This window comes from Lathamus discolor, chromosome 1, assembly GCF_037157495.1.
Source record: "Lathamus discolor isolate bLatDis1 chromosome 1, bLatDis1.hap1, whole genome shotgun sequence".
NCBI lineage: Eukaryota > Metazoa > Chordata > Aves > Psittaciformes > Psittacidae > Lathamus > Lathamus discolor.
The window spans coordinates 128,265,425-128,277,519 of record NC_088884.1 but is presented as its reverse complement, the minus strand read 5'-3'; positions in this window follow the sequence as shown (position 1 = coordinate 128,277,519).

Genomic DNA, 12,095 nt, shown 5'->3' with positions numbered 1-12,095 from the left:
AGGCATTTGTTAGCCAGAGAATTAAGTGCACTCATCAGAGAGCAGAAATCACCGGTGTTCCAATATGGTATGTGAAAACACAGACTGATTTTTCTTCTGCCCTTGAGTCCTGCCTTACTGTTCTTCCAACACAGAAATTAATGCATAACTTGGGTTTCTGTATTCATATGTCGGCACCTTAAAAGTACAGACAATAACAATTTCTGTTACTTGACTATCAAATGTAATGTTTTTCATGATAAGGGATTTTACAACTGGATATTTTTCAGTAGATGATTTGAGCAGTGTGTTACAGCAGATTGGGTTTTCAATTCCACATCTAATTCTGCAGGTGCATCAGAAACTCCAATACTAACCATTTGTTATGGTTCTCTAGCCCTTTATCCACTCATGTAAACAATGAATTTTAACTAGAGATTCCACAGTAACTCTCCTTTTGCATGCACTTTTATTCCTCTAAAAGTTGATTTCCAGGTACATACAAGCTGTCATTGGTGAGCCTTATAGCATTTGGTGGTGGTTGGTAAATATTTGTGTTTGCTTTATTAAAAGCTTTTAAGAATAACATTTGAAGCAAAAAGAAGAGAGGTAATAGCACTGTAAGAGACACAAGTCTGACTGTTTTGCACTTTGAAACAAATGCCCAATGCTGAACTCAAAATCAGAATATTTTGACGTAAAAGTGCCTAAAAGACAGCAGCTCAATGAGGAACAGTTGTTGGGCAGAACTGTTGCTGATACAGTTTTTTAATTATAGAGTAGTACAGCCAAGACAGAAATATGCAACTGTGTGTTTTCAATGTTCCAAGTAGAATAATCTTAGCTGCTTTTGTGGCAGTCGTTCCTTGAGTTGGGAAATCTCAGTTGCTGCCATTCAGTTTCAACATTACAGTTCACTGCAGGCTGCAAGGGAAGAAATTCTGTTAAGATGCAAGTTTTAAAAGGAGGCTGATGGATTGCTTACAAAATAAAAGCTTTCATTAAATTTATTTCAGGGTTCTTTATTAAATAACATTTCTTGGCAGGTAGTTCCATCAATAGTTGTTCACACCTTATTTTGACTTTGAAAAATCCAGTGTCCACAAGAAATAATCTCTCCCGCAGGTAATTAAATGTGCAAATTTCAAGAACAAACAAGCAAATAAATCTCACTTGAGTATAAGTTTAACATTTGACTATTTTTTTACTTCCTGTCTGCTGTTGGATCAAAAAAATCATAGCATTCTACTGTACTATGATAATTGATACAGCAAATAATGGCAAGTTACCTGCAGTGAAAGGTAACATCTATTTTTAAAACAGAAATTGAGTAAATCTGCATATGCTCATAAATTTGTCCTGTTATTGTAGCTGTCTGCACAGCTGCCTTGTTATTTTTCCCAGTGGTGTTCTCAGGCACCATTTCTTGATTTGATTGTGCACTTGCAATATTCACATTCAGACAATGACATACAGTGTCACAGTGTGCTCTGGACTGGACACTCATATTTTTGCTGACATACCTGGGAAGTTACTGCAGTTGTGATCTCATTAGGGGAAAAAAAAAAAACCCAAACATATTTCTTTCAAAAAATTCAGATTTTCCAGAATTATGAAAAGAGTACAATCCTTTATTGCATATTCCAGAATTCATATGGAAGCCCTGCTTCCCTGCCTTGTTGTACCCATTCGTATTGCAGGACATTTGGCATGAAATTGCAAGAGTAGAGCTACGAAAATCCAGTTGCTCAAACTCTTTGTTCTATGTGGAATTCCTCCCTTGGATTAACGTGTTAGTCTTAGACCATTGGTGCATAGCTAAATTTGCAGTTAACAAAGCTTTGAAAAAAAGATGTTGGCAAGGAATATTATCCTATGGCGAATATAGACTAATTTAAATGGAGTATCATTTTAGACCAAATGGCAAAGTTAGATTTTTCTGAAGGCAACACAAGAGAACAGAAAAATGCAGAATACAAGCATACCTTGTTATCCAATGGTCTGAAGAACAATGTCAGCATTGAGACTCCTGCTCAAGGCATAGGTTTTTGGTTTTTTTTTTCTTTTGGCTGGTTGAAATATACAGTGAACTACAAAGACATTCCCTTTATGGTGGCGAAATCTTGGGTAAGAATTAAGAAGCAGTGGACAACTGATCTGTTTCATGGTTGCCTGGAGAGTTAATGTGAACAGTTAAGCACACTCAAAGTTGCTCATCATGTAATCCTAATGAAATCCTTTCTAACCCTTGTAAAAGCATTCCCAAATCCTTTAAAATTAAGTCTCTTAGTGCAATTAATCCAAATAGTTGCACTGTTCAGGGAATACATTCTGGTTCTGAATTCCTGGTCTCCCAGTGATTTTTGAAGGTCATGCATAGTTTATATGGATGCATAGTTAAACTACTTTTTGTCAGTTACCTCAAAATAAATAATGCCTTGAGCGCTAGGATACTTTTTTGGTGTAAAACTCTTTACATTACAAAACATGTACCATTATAACTGGTTTTTTAAAGCTGCAGTTATTGTAAAGATACAGACCAAGGAAATTCTATGGAAATTGCCGTAAAGGGTCAATATGAAATTATAAACTAAGTTGTGAATAACAGTTTTAGTGTAGGAGTTTCTCACATATATTTCATTGTTGCAGCGACAATAAAGTGCTACAACTCACATACTCTTCTTACGGAACGTGGAGTATGTGTTGAAAATATTTACAATTAATGGATTAATGGATTTGGAGTAAAATGGGTAGTTGAAACTTAGTGGTACCATCCTAATTTATGCCAATGGAAAACTGGCCATAGATAGACATATTCCTAGGGTTCCAATTAATATACTAAACAAGAAAGTCAATTTCTTATTTATAAGTTGAATACATTATACTTTAAGTAAGTTGCCAGAGCAGGACAAGACTTAGATAAAATATCAAGGACAAACCCCTAACAAAGAAGCCACTTAATTATGTGTGCAAGTATATTTTTAAAAAATTACTAATGTTTTGATATTGTCATGGTATTACCAGAATTTCTCTGAGCAGTGATTAATAGTGTGACAGATTCACCTGTCAATGACTGTTTGGCTGTAAGCAAGTCACCATTCTTTTAGAAAAAAATAGCTTATTTTCTGTCTATCAATTCTTGATTTCTCCAGAGTGAAAAAAAAAAAGTCTCTTTGAAACTCTTGGGTAGTTTGACGTGTAAGTTTTCAGTAGAATAAATTTGCTATATTCAATCAGGAATTAGATGCGGATTGCTTTCAAATGCTGAAAGTCATGCTTCTTTCCTAAGAGACCTTTGTACTGTATTAATCTATTATCCTTCAGATTGAAGCGCTAAATCCACAAGAGGGAATTAGACTTAAAAGGAGAGAGGCAAACTATTCACACTCCCTAAATTTCAGTAATAATTAGGGTCCACTGACTATACTATATTTGTAAGGTAATGGAAACTCTGAACTCCCTATCTAATCAGTGGCAAAAGGTAGGCACCTCACCAGACAGTGATTTAGATCAGGGGCCTCATTAGGTCTTTCTCTCCATTAGCCACACTGGCAGCAATGCCAGTTCCTGCTATTGGATACCCCAGTACGTAACTTCAAGCAGTCACCTATTTTCCTTATGCACTGTAAGGGGAGAGATACGTCTAATAACATGATTCCCTTGTACTTTGAGCCAGGTGGAAGTGTCATGGAGTTGCCTAGATGACTCTCTGCAGTCTGGATTCACAGCAGTGAATCACCTCCTTTGGTTAGATACCCAAGCAAAGCAATTTTTTTTCAAAAAAGAGAATGTGGAAGCTTCTTGTAAGCTGCAAACCATTGATACCTGGATAATCAGTGGTGCATCTTTTCTCTGGGAAATGGAGAGCAATTGATCCTAGAGTTTCTAACTCCTGAGAAGGTATTCAGGAGACTACAATTGTCAGTGTTCTGAACTGAGGCTAACTCAATCTCTCTTGACAGAGTGTTTCTACTTTGCATAACATAACTTTGTTTTTTAACTAGAGCACTGACTGGCACCAAGGTCGTTTAGATTAGCCTGGAATTGTCAAATCTAATCTTCAGCATCTGACTGCTGAACATAATCACCTCAGACTTCGTATTTTGTAATATAATTCTCTCTGGAAGGATATTCTGATCTTAGGCTGTGATCTTGCTGTTAATTGTAACAGGAGCTTTTGAGAGTATGAATTTAATTTTGGCTTGTCTGGAATGAATCTGCATATAATGGTGTAGTGATTGAGTTATGTAAAATAAGTATTCAGTATCCATGTACACCCTTTGTTTGTTTGTTTTCTTGAAGGGAAATATTTCACTACTCTAGAGATCCCTCTTCCTTTCTCCATCAGAGTATCTAATAACCCAGTGATAATGGCAGTTCCTTTGGTGGCAGGAGATCAGCAGTCCATATGCTGCTCCATATCAGATTGGATGCTTTGAACGTAGATATATTATTGCTTCTGTGACTGTTTTAAGCTAGCAGGAAAGAGAGCTTCAGAGACCATAGCAATATTATCCTCACCGTGTTTCTGTTCAAGAGCTGACCTGGTAAACATTACAAGAAACTACATCTTTTGGAGCAGATTCCAAAAGCATGATATGTAGAGATACTCAATTCCACCTATGTATGAGGTATAAAGAAATTGGTATCTTCAAATCTTGATGCCCATGCACATCCTAGGAGCAGAAAACTGGCTACAGCAGAAACTTAGCTTCCTGGGAACAGAGGCAGCATTGAAATTGAATGTGGACAGCCCTGTTTTTTGGTGACTTAAGAGTCGGTATCAGATCTCTGAGATAAAACTATTATAGACTAAGTATTATTTTGTGTGTTAGAAAGCAGAACTAGAGAAAAAGATCCAAAAATATATTAATTCTTTCAGAAATGTTCAGCATAGTAGAAAAATTATGACATTTCAAAGTTCTATAACCATATTAAGCAATATCAGGTTTCTTTCACGAATGTTTCCTTCCAAAATACTATGCGCAAAGGAGAGAACGTCTTTTGCAGTTCTTCGGTTATAGAGTAATATCAGAGAAGAACTTACTCAGACTCAGGCTAAATTCAGAAATAAAATGTTTGAAAAATAATTGAAAAAACCACAAAGTTATTTTACAAATTTGTACTGAAAATTACAGATTTCTTAAAGATTCTTATTCCCTTCCCAGTTATATCCTGTTTGCTTTTAGATATTCAGATCCATCAGCATAGATGCCTCTACCCATTCACAATCACATAATCTAATTTACAGTCGTAGTTTAAATTCATCTGGAGGAAAAAGTTTGACAGCAATGTGCAACTGCCTCAGGGTGGAAACAGCAGATCTTACTGAAGCTGGATATTCATGGTATAACTACAGACAACCTAGCAACTTAAGAAAAATGCTTGTAACTTCACTTCATCTTGAGACACTGTTCAATACCAGTAGTTTCCCTTGTGTTGATGGATAATGGCTGCTCCCAGATTGAGCAAAAGTGAGTTACCTTTGTCTGGAGGAGAAAACGTTTAAAACTTGCAGTAGTTTATTCAAAGGCTAAAGCCTTGAAGATGTTTAAGAAAAAGGGTCCAGCAGTGCCTCTAGGCTGTCTACACACTAAAACAGATGAAGGGAAAAAGAATAAATTTGGTACCTGAAGAGAGGCAGAAACAGTAGATTTCTTGCCAGTATTGTATTTATACATACAGTCCTCTGAGGTGTATTCTCCTATAGATGGTTTACAAGTAAGATTAATGCCTCAAGGAAAAGTAAGGAGAAGGCAATCTTGGGATGAAGAACTTGACATTTTTCCTTCAGGTTTAAATCACAGAATCATAGAAATGTTGTACTTTAATGCTGTCCTGAAAAAAACATTAGGATAATATTTGTTTAAAAGCATCGATATTATAGATCCATGAAGCTCTAATAACAGTCCAAAATAAGTGAGGTTTGCTGGGCCAAATACAATGAGGGCTATTGCAAAAACTGGCCTAGCAGATACAAGCAGTTTTTATGTCTCTGCTACACAAACAGTACAATTCCTAGTACCTTGCTGCAGACCTTTATCAGCTGCATATGTATATGCAGCACTCCATTTTAATTAGCCTGAAGATTCACAGCTTAGAAGGAATAGCAGGAATCTCTAATTATGTTCACAAACTAGTGATCTGCCCAGAAAATGAGGAATGAATAAGCATTAAGCAGTCAGAGGCCAGTATTCAATCACAGAAAGAAGCCGGAAGAGTAGAAGATAAAGTAATGCCATTTGCACTGATTTGTCTGGGTCTTGAAAATGGCTAAAACCAATTCTTCTTTAGTAGAACACATCATGTCTAGATACAGAGATTTTTGTTTTATTCTTGTCAGTAATGTTGGACTTAGATATTCTATGATAATTTTTTCTCATGTCTGTCTTGTATTTCTGATATTTCTATTTTAAATATATTTGTTTAGGCATCAGTAGCATTTCTTGAAGGACTGTTATGAGAATGCTTTCCAAGCATCGTTTATAATTTTTCAGTCCAAGTTCCAGAGACTATTCTTTTCTTCCCTTGAAAAAAAACCCATGACACTGGGATTTAAATCATTGCTATTCACAAACTGGCCTTGACAAAAAAAAGGCTGAGGATTATCTCTTTAGCAACTTTTAAATCAAAGCTTCATTATTGATATTAAGCTAAAAAGGCTTTGCAGTTCTTTGTATAATTAAAAGCAACTGTTATGGAAATTTTTCGGAACAGCTGGTGTATTGGAAGAAAGGTTACACTCTTTTCTATCAGTAATCCCTTTAAATCTCTGACATGATTCATAGCTCCTCAAACAATGCCAGTAAATTAAACAAAACTGGATGCTTTCCATACATACATTTATTACTTGTACCCCTATCAACAAGTCATGTAAGAATGCAATAACAGAACTCAAACTGGCTAGTGAATGTAATGTGAATGTCCTTTTTAATGAACTTTGTTTCTACTTTTGTTTTCTAAAATACTCATTTTGCCCAAAAGTGGTGTCAGGCTTCCTGACTGGCCCAGATAGCTTACAGTCGTACTTTATTCTTGAACATCAGTCAAGGGTAGCAGACTGGAAGGAAAGGATAGGCCTTGCTGAGTTTGGTAAAGGCTAGAGACAGTTTTGAAGTAGTAGAAAAAGCTTTAGCTCATCATGAATTTTGGCCCTTCCTTGTAGAAAGTGGAAGAAGATTTTTCCTCCTGGCTGGAAGGTAGCAGCAAATCATTACTGCAGCTAAGGTTTTTCATTTTGTTCCTGGCTTTCAAGGCAGGGAGATCTTTGGAAAGGGGAGAAGGATCAGCCAAGGTGCTTCTTTTTTATCTTTAAGGGGTAAGAAGTACCAGTGAGCAGAAAGAAGTTAAAAAAAAATCCAACAAATGTGGGCCTCAAAGACCAGAACTGGTGAATGACTTGTTGGGTTTCAGTGTACAGATGAGGGGTGTTTTGTAGACATGAGGAAACTCGGAAACAAACAAGTCTGGGCTTGTATAGAAGCAAGATGATGCTTCTTTTCAAAGGGGTGGAATAATCACATGCAACAAATGCTGGCCTAGAGACTGACTGGTGGAGAAGCAATGCTGCAGGACGGATCTGGCATCGTCTCGGTCAAACAGAAAATGAGCCAGCAGTGCGCCCCTGTGGTAATAACGGCTAACCGCATTCCGTTCTGCTTCACATGGTACACAGCCATCAGGTCAAGGGAAGTGTGGAGCCACATACAGACTCCTATGTGTAGTTTTGGATTCCTCAGCACAGCAAGACATTAACAAACTAGAGAGGTTCCAGCCGAGCTCCACCAATATGTTTAGGGTGCTGGAGCACATGGTGGACAGCAAAAAGCTGAGAGAGCAGTGATTGCTTAGCAGAAGGGTAAGGCTTTCTACACTTCTCTGATTGCTGTCTTCACCTGCTGAAGGAAAGGGGAAGTTGTTTAGGGTGCAGAGGCTCTTCCCAAAGGCACACAGCAAAAGGACAAAGCAAGCAACATATTCAGGAAAGGAAATTTTTACTATATGAGAAAACCAAAAATTCACGAAAAGTGGTTAAGCGCAGTAGGTTGTCCGGGATGCCTGTGAAATTTCCACCCTTGGAGAGTACTCCTGGGAAAGACCCTGTGGAACCTGATCCCACTTTGAATATTGCCTTGCTTTGAGTGGATCATTGGACTTGGTGACCAGTGGAGATCTCTTGCCTGTTTCTGTGAGTCTGAGATTCACATTGTCAGCCAGATTTCTCTTTTTGTGTTTTTTGAATCCTGTGTGAAATTCTTCATGCTACTTAAAGAAATTTCAAAATGTATTTTGCACATGCTGCAGTCCTTATTTATTTTTCCCCCTTCTGATAATGAGATACTGTTATCTAAGAGGTGTTGGCAGAAGGCTGTCAGTAAAGAGTTTCTGGTTAAACTGCTATAGCATTAAGAGGTGGGATTCTGTGTAATAAAGTTTCTCATAATTTGTGAAGTGGGGATAATATTGCTTTAGCACTATGGTTCTTTGGCAGGGTATAACCTGATAGAAGCTGATGAAGATGTTTGACAGGAGTACTGAAAAGTTTAAAAAGGACAAAACTTTCTGGATGCACTTTTTTAATTTAAGGGATGGCAACACTGCAGTACTACAAATTATTTATTCATTTTGCCTTTGGATGTTTTGAACTCTCTTTACTGTATTTCAACATTTGCCTTCAGTTCCCTCACACAGACTTCATAAGTGGTGAGAATTTTGTATTAATAGAGTGTGGCTCATCATGGGCTAAGGAAGGTTGTTGAGGTAGCAGTTAGGATCTGTTCTACTACCCATCTTAGGTCAGATCTAAGGGAAAGAGAAGCTGTGTAAAGCAGTGAATGAAAGTTTGCAGCACTGTAAAAAGTTTTAGACACTTGTATTACTACTGAGTAGAATCTGGTGAGGAAAAAAAGTAACCTGAGAGAGCTGCATTAAACAAACCAAGGAGGGCCTCTAACTGGACTTGACAACTACACTGGATAGTCGTAAGTCATGTTAAGCCTAATATTCTCTGGTTTGGGAGCACTGAAAGACAAATAGGTTGCTTTCTTCTAGGAGTTGAAGGTTTTGAGGGTTTTTTTGTTGTTGTTGTATCTCTATCTCAGTTAATTCAGTAGGGCTTCTTTTCAAAAAAGTAGGGATTCACTTCTATAAATTGTCTGTCATCTAGAGCATTTACAGTGATCTGGTTGCTGGACTGTCTCTGAAGTGTCATGAACCAAAAAGTTTAGAGCTCTTCTCTAGAACCTTGTCAACCAACAGTCTTCATTTTCTAGCTTGCAGCAAGAAGCAAGTAAAGTCAGTGAAGTTTTTCAGTAATTGGTGTAATATGTTCCCTGTGGTTAACATAGCCAAGCAGGTGGGCAGCCTCCTTTTACATCAGCTGTATCATCCAAACAATCTCCAAACAAAGAGTATGATGAATTATGTTGTGAGGAGAGGTGTCTGCCAAGGCACCCTGGGATTAGTGTTAGAGCTGGTCTTATTTAACATGTTCATTAATGATCTGGAAGAGGGAGTAAGCAGACCATTAATTAAACTGGCAGATACTACACTGAAGTAATTCTAAGATCCTAGCTAGACAAACAAAGGCTGACAAAAAGGTTGGTATTAAGAAAATAAAAGTAGTTTATGAAACTGGTTTCTGTTTGCCCACAGCTATATCTGGGCCATTTTACAGGTTGTGACTGTATGTACATTTTTATCATCTGCACATTTAAACACTGTTTATTCTATAATTAAAATCTTGGCAGCTTGAGAGAAGTAACAGCTACGTAAGATACAAGGTTTCCTTGGTTTTAGCAGGGATAATGAGATAAAGTAGTAGGAACAGTGTGTTTTGGTTTTCTTTCTCCATCAAAATACTGCACTATGGCATATCCTTAGACAAAGCTTAAGCGATGCTGTCTACTCTGCATGTTTATCTGTTAATATCAGTATAGAATCGTAGAACAGTTAGGGTTAGAAAGGACCTTAAGATCATCTAGTTCCAAGCCCCCTGCCATGGGCAGGGACACATTTTATCAATAAAGTAATTTTTGAGCATTCCTAAAACACTGAAGAGGGTGAGGAGTAGCACTTGATAAACCCCCTCTACTGATATCCCAATTTGATGCTTGTGACTTTACTTTTTAAGATCTTTCAGATGGTTTAATTTACTTTATATTTTTACAAATAGCTTTTAATCAGAATTGCACGTGGTCTAATAATGTCACCAAAATTGTTTGATTTTAAGTTTTTCTAGAGATAATGTGTTGTTTTTTTTTTTTTTTTTAATTAATTCTCCTTTAATTTGTGACTGAATTAATGTTGTATCATCAGTTCCATGGTTTTGGTAGGGTTCCATATCAAATGCTGCATCACTCCTATAGTCTAATTTCCCTTTTCAAATTGATTTTTAAAAGAAAAATGAAACTAATTATTTGTTATATGCCAATTTTATACAAGATCTTTGAAAGTACACTAAAGAATAGCTAAGATCAGCAGGTCTAAAAATCAGGCACAAACAATCAAACACCACAAAATACAAATCTGCTTGATTTTTCAGAGGCTGTGAATGTGTTTCATGTGCAATGTTCTGTACAGACTCTGCACAAATAGACTCTGTTCCCCATCTGTGTCAGCTGTGTAGGCCACAGTAATGTGGGCTGCATGCATTTCCCTTGGAAAAATCTGTTATTTCTGTAAACTGGGGATAAACCTGCACAGCATGGGTTAAGTTGGATATAAGCAGTGTATCTGGAGGACACAGTATTGCAGTTCCTGTGGTGCTTGGAAGCTTACTTTAGTTCTACTTGCAAGCGCAGGAAGCAGGCTCCTGATACAGCAGCGCTCTCAGGAGGAAGGTGGCAATATAGCAGAATCTGAGTAAGTCAGAACCAGAAAAGTATTGCTGCATGTGCATCTGTCAAAACGGGGGATGCAGTAGAAAATGAGGTGGTGACAGGCTGAGCAGAAAGAGAATTAGCATAATACGAAGTGAGTTAATGATGCCAGCAATTTTTAGCAGTTGAGAAGGTAAGGGCTGCAAAGGCAAGGTGGCATTCTATGATTTATGTGCAAGAAGTAGGCAAGGTGATATTTTTTAAAGTGTTATGTTTTAAGCTTCTAGCCTAAGTTCAGATGTCAATTTCACTGTTCAGGATGTAATTATAAAAACTGTGTAGCTGGAATTACTCAGTTATTCAGTGATTTGCTACTGCTTGTGTTCCAGTCCAAATGTGATGAATTGCTATTAACAAGTATTGATAATCAAAGGTTTTTGTTTTCTTATGACTGTTATATGCTAAAAAAGATCCATTAATTTCAATTGGATTATTACTCCTGACTTACCCTATTAAAAGAAAAAAATTAACTGAATTAAAAATACTAATTGTAAAGATGTAATTTTTAATAGAAGCATTTTGTCCTGGAGCAAGGTGCCTGTTATTTTCATCCCACTCATAAGAAACTTTTAAAATGTGCTGGATAGCAAAAATAAATCATGCCATTCCATGTACCTGAGTTATTATTCATGCTAAAAGGATGAACGCTAAAGTAAATTAAAAGCAGCAGAAAGCTTGAATTGAGATGTGGTATTTTCTTTATTAGTGAAAATTAGTAAAAATTGTTGAAAATTGAAGAGGTATAAACTGACAAAAAGCTACAGCGTAATCTAAAAATCTAATAATGTGAAAAATCAAGGTATTCACCACATTTCCTTGACAAGAATTTCATTTTGGTGTCTGCTACAGTTTGTTTCAAGGTTGGGTTTTTTTCAAAAATGAATGTCTTTTATTGGTGTTACATGTGCAGTGTATGTTTTATGAGCTGAGCAAGTACTGTTGGGATGAAGTGTATGTTTAGATACAAAATAGTATTAGCGTGACCTAGATTTGAAGACTTCTAAAAGTAAATTAAAGAAGATGAAACAAATAGATCTGGGTGTTGTGTCAAAATAGTGTTCATTTGACCATCCATATTTCCTGGCTTATCTGGTATCTCAAACTATTATATTCTTGTTAATCACAGTCCTAGGTATAAGCTGCTAAAGGTCTCACTTTGGGTGGTGACTTCTTACTTTAGAATAAGTTTGCTATCTCTTCTTGAAAGGTGCCTAAAAAATGTTTAATGTTGAATCT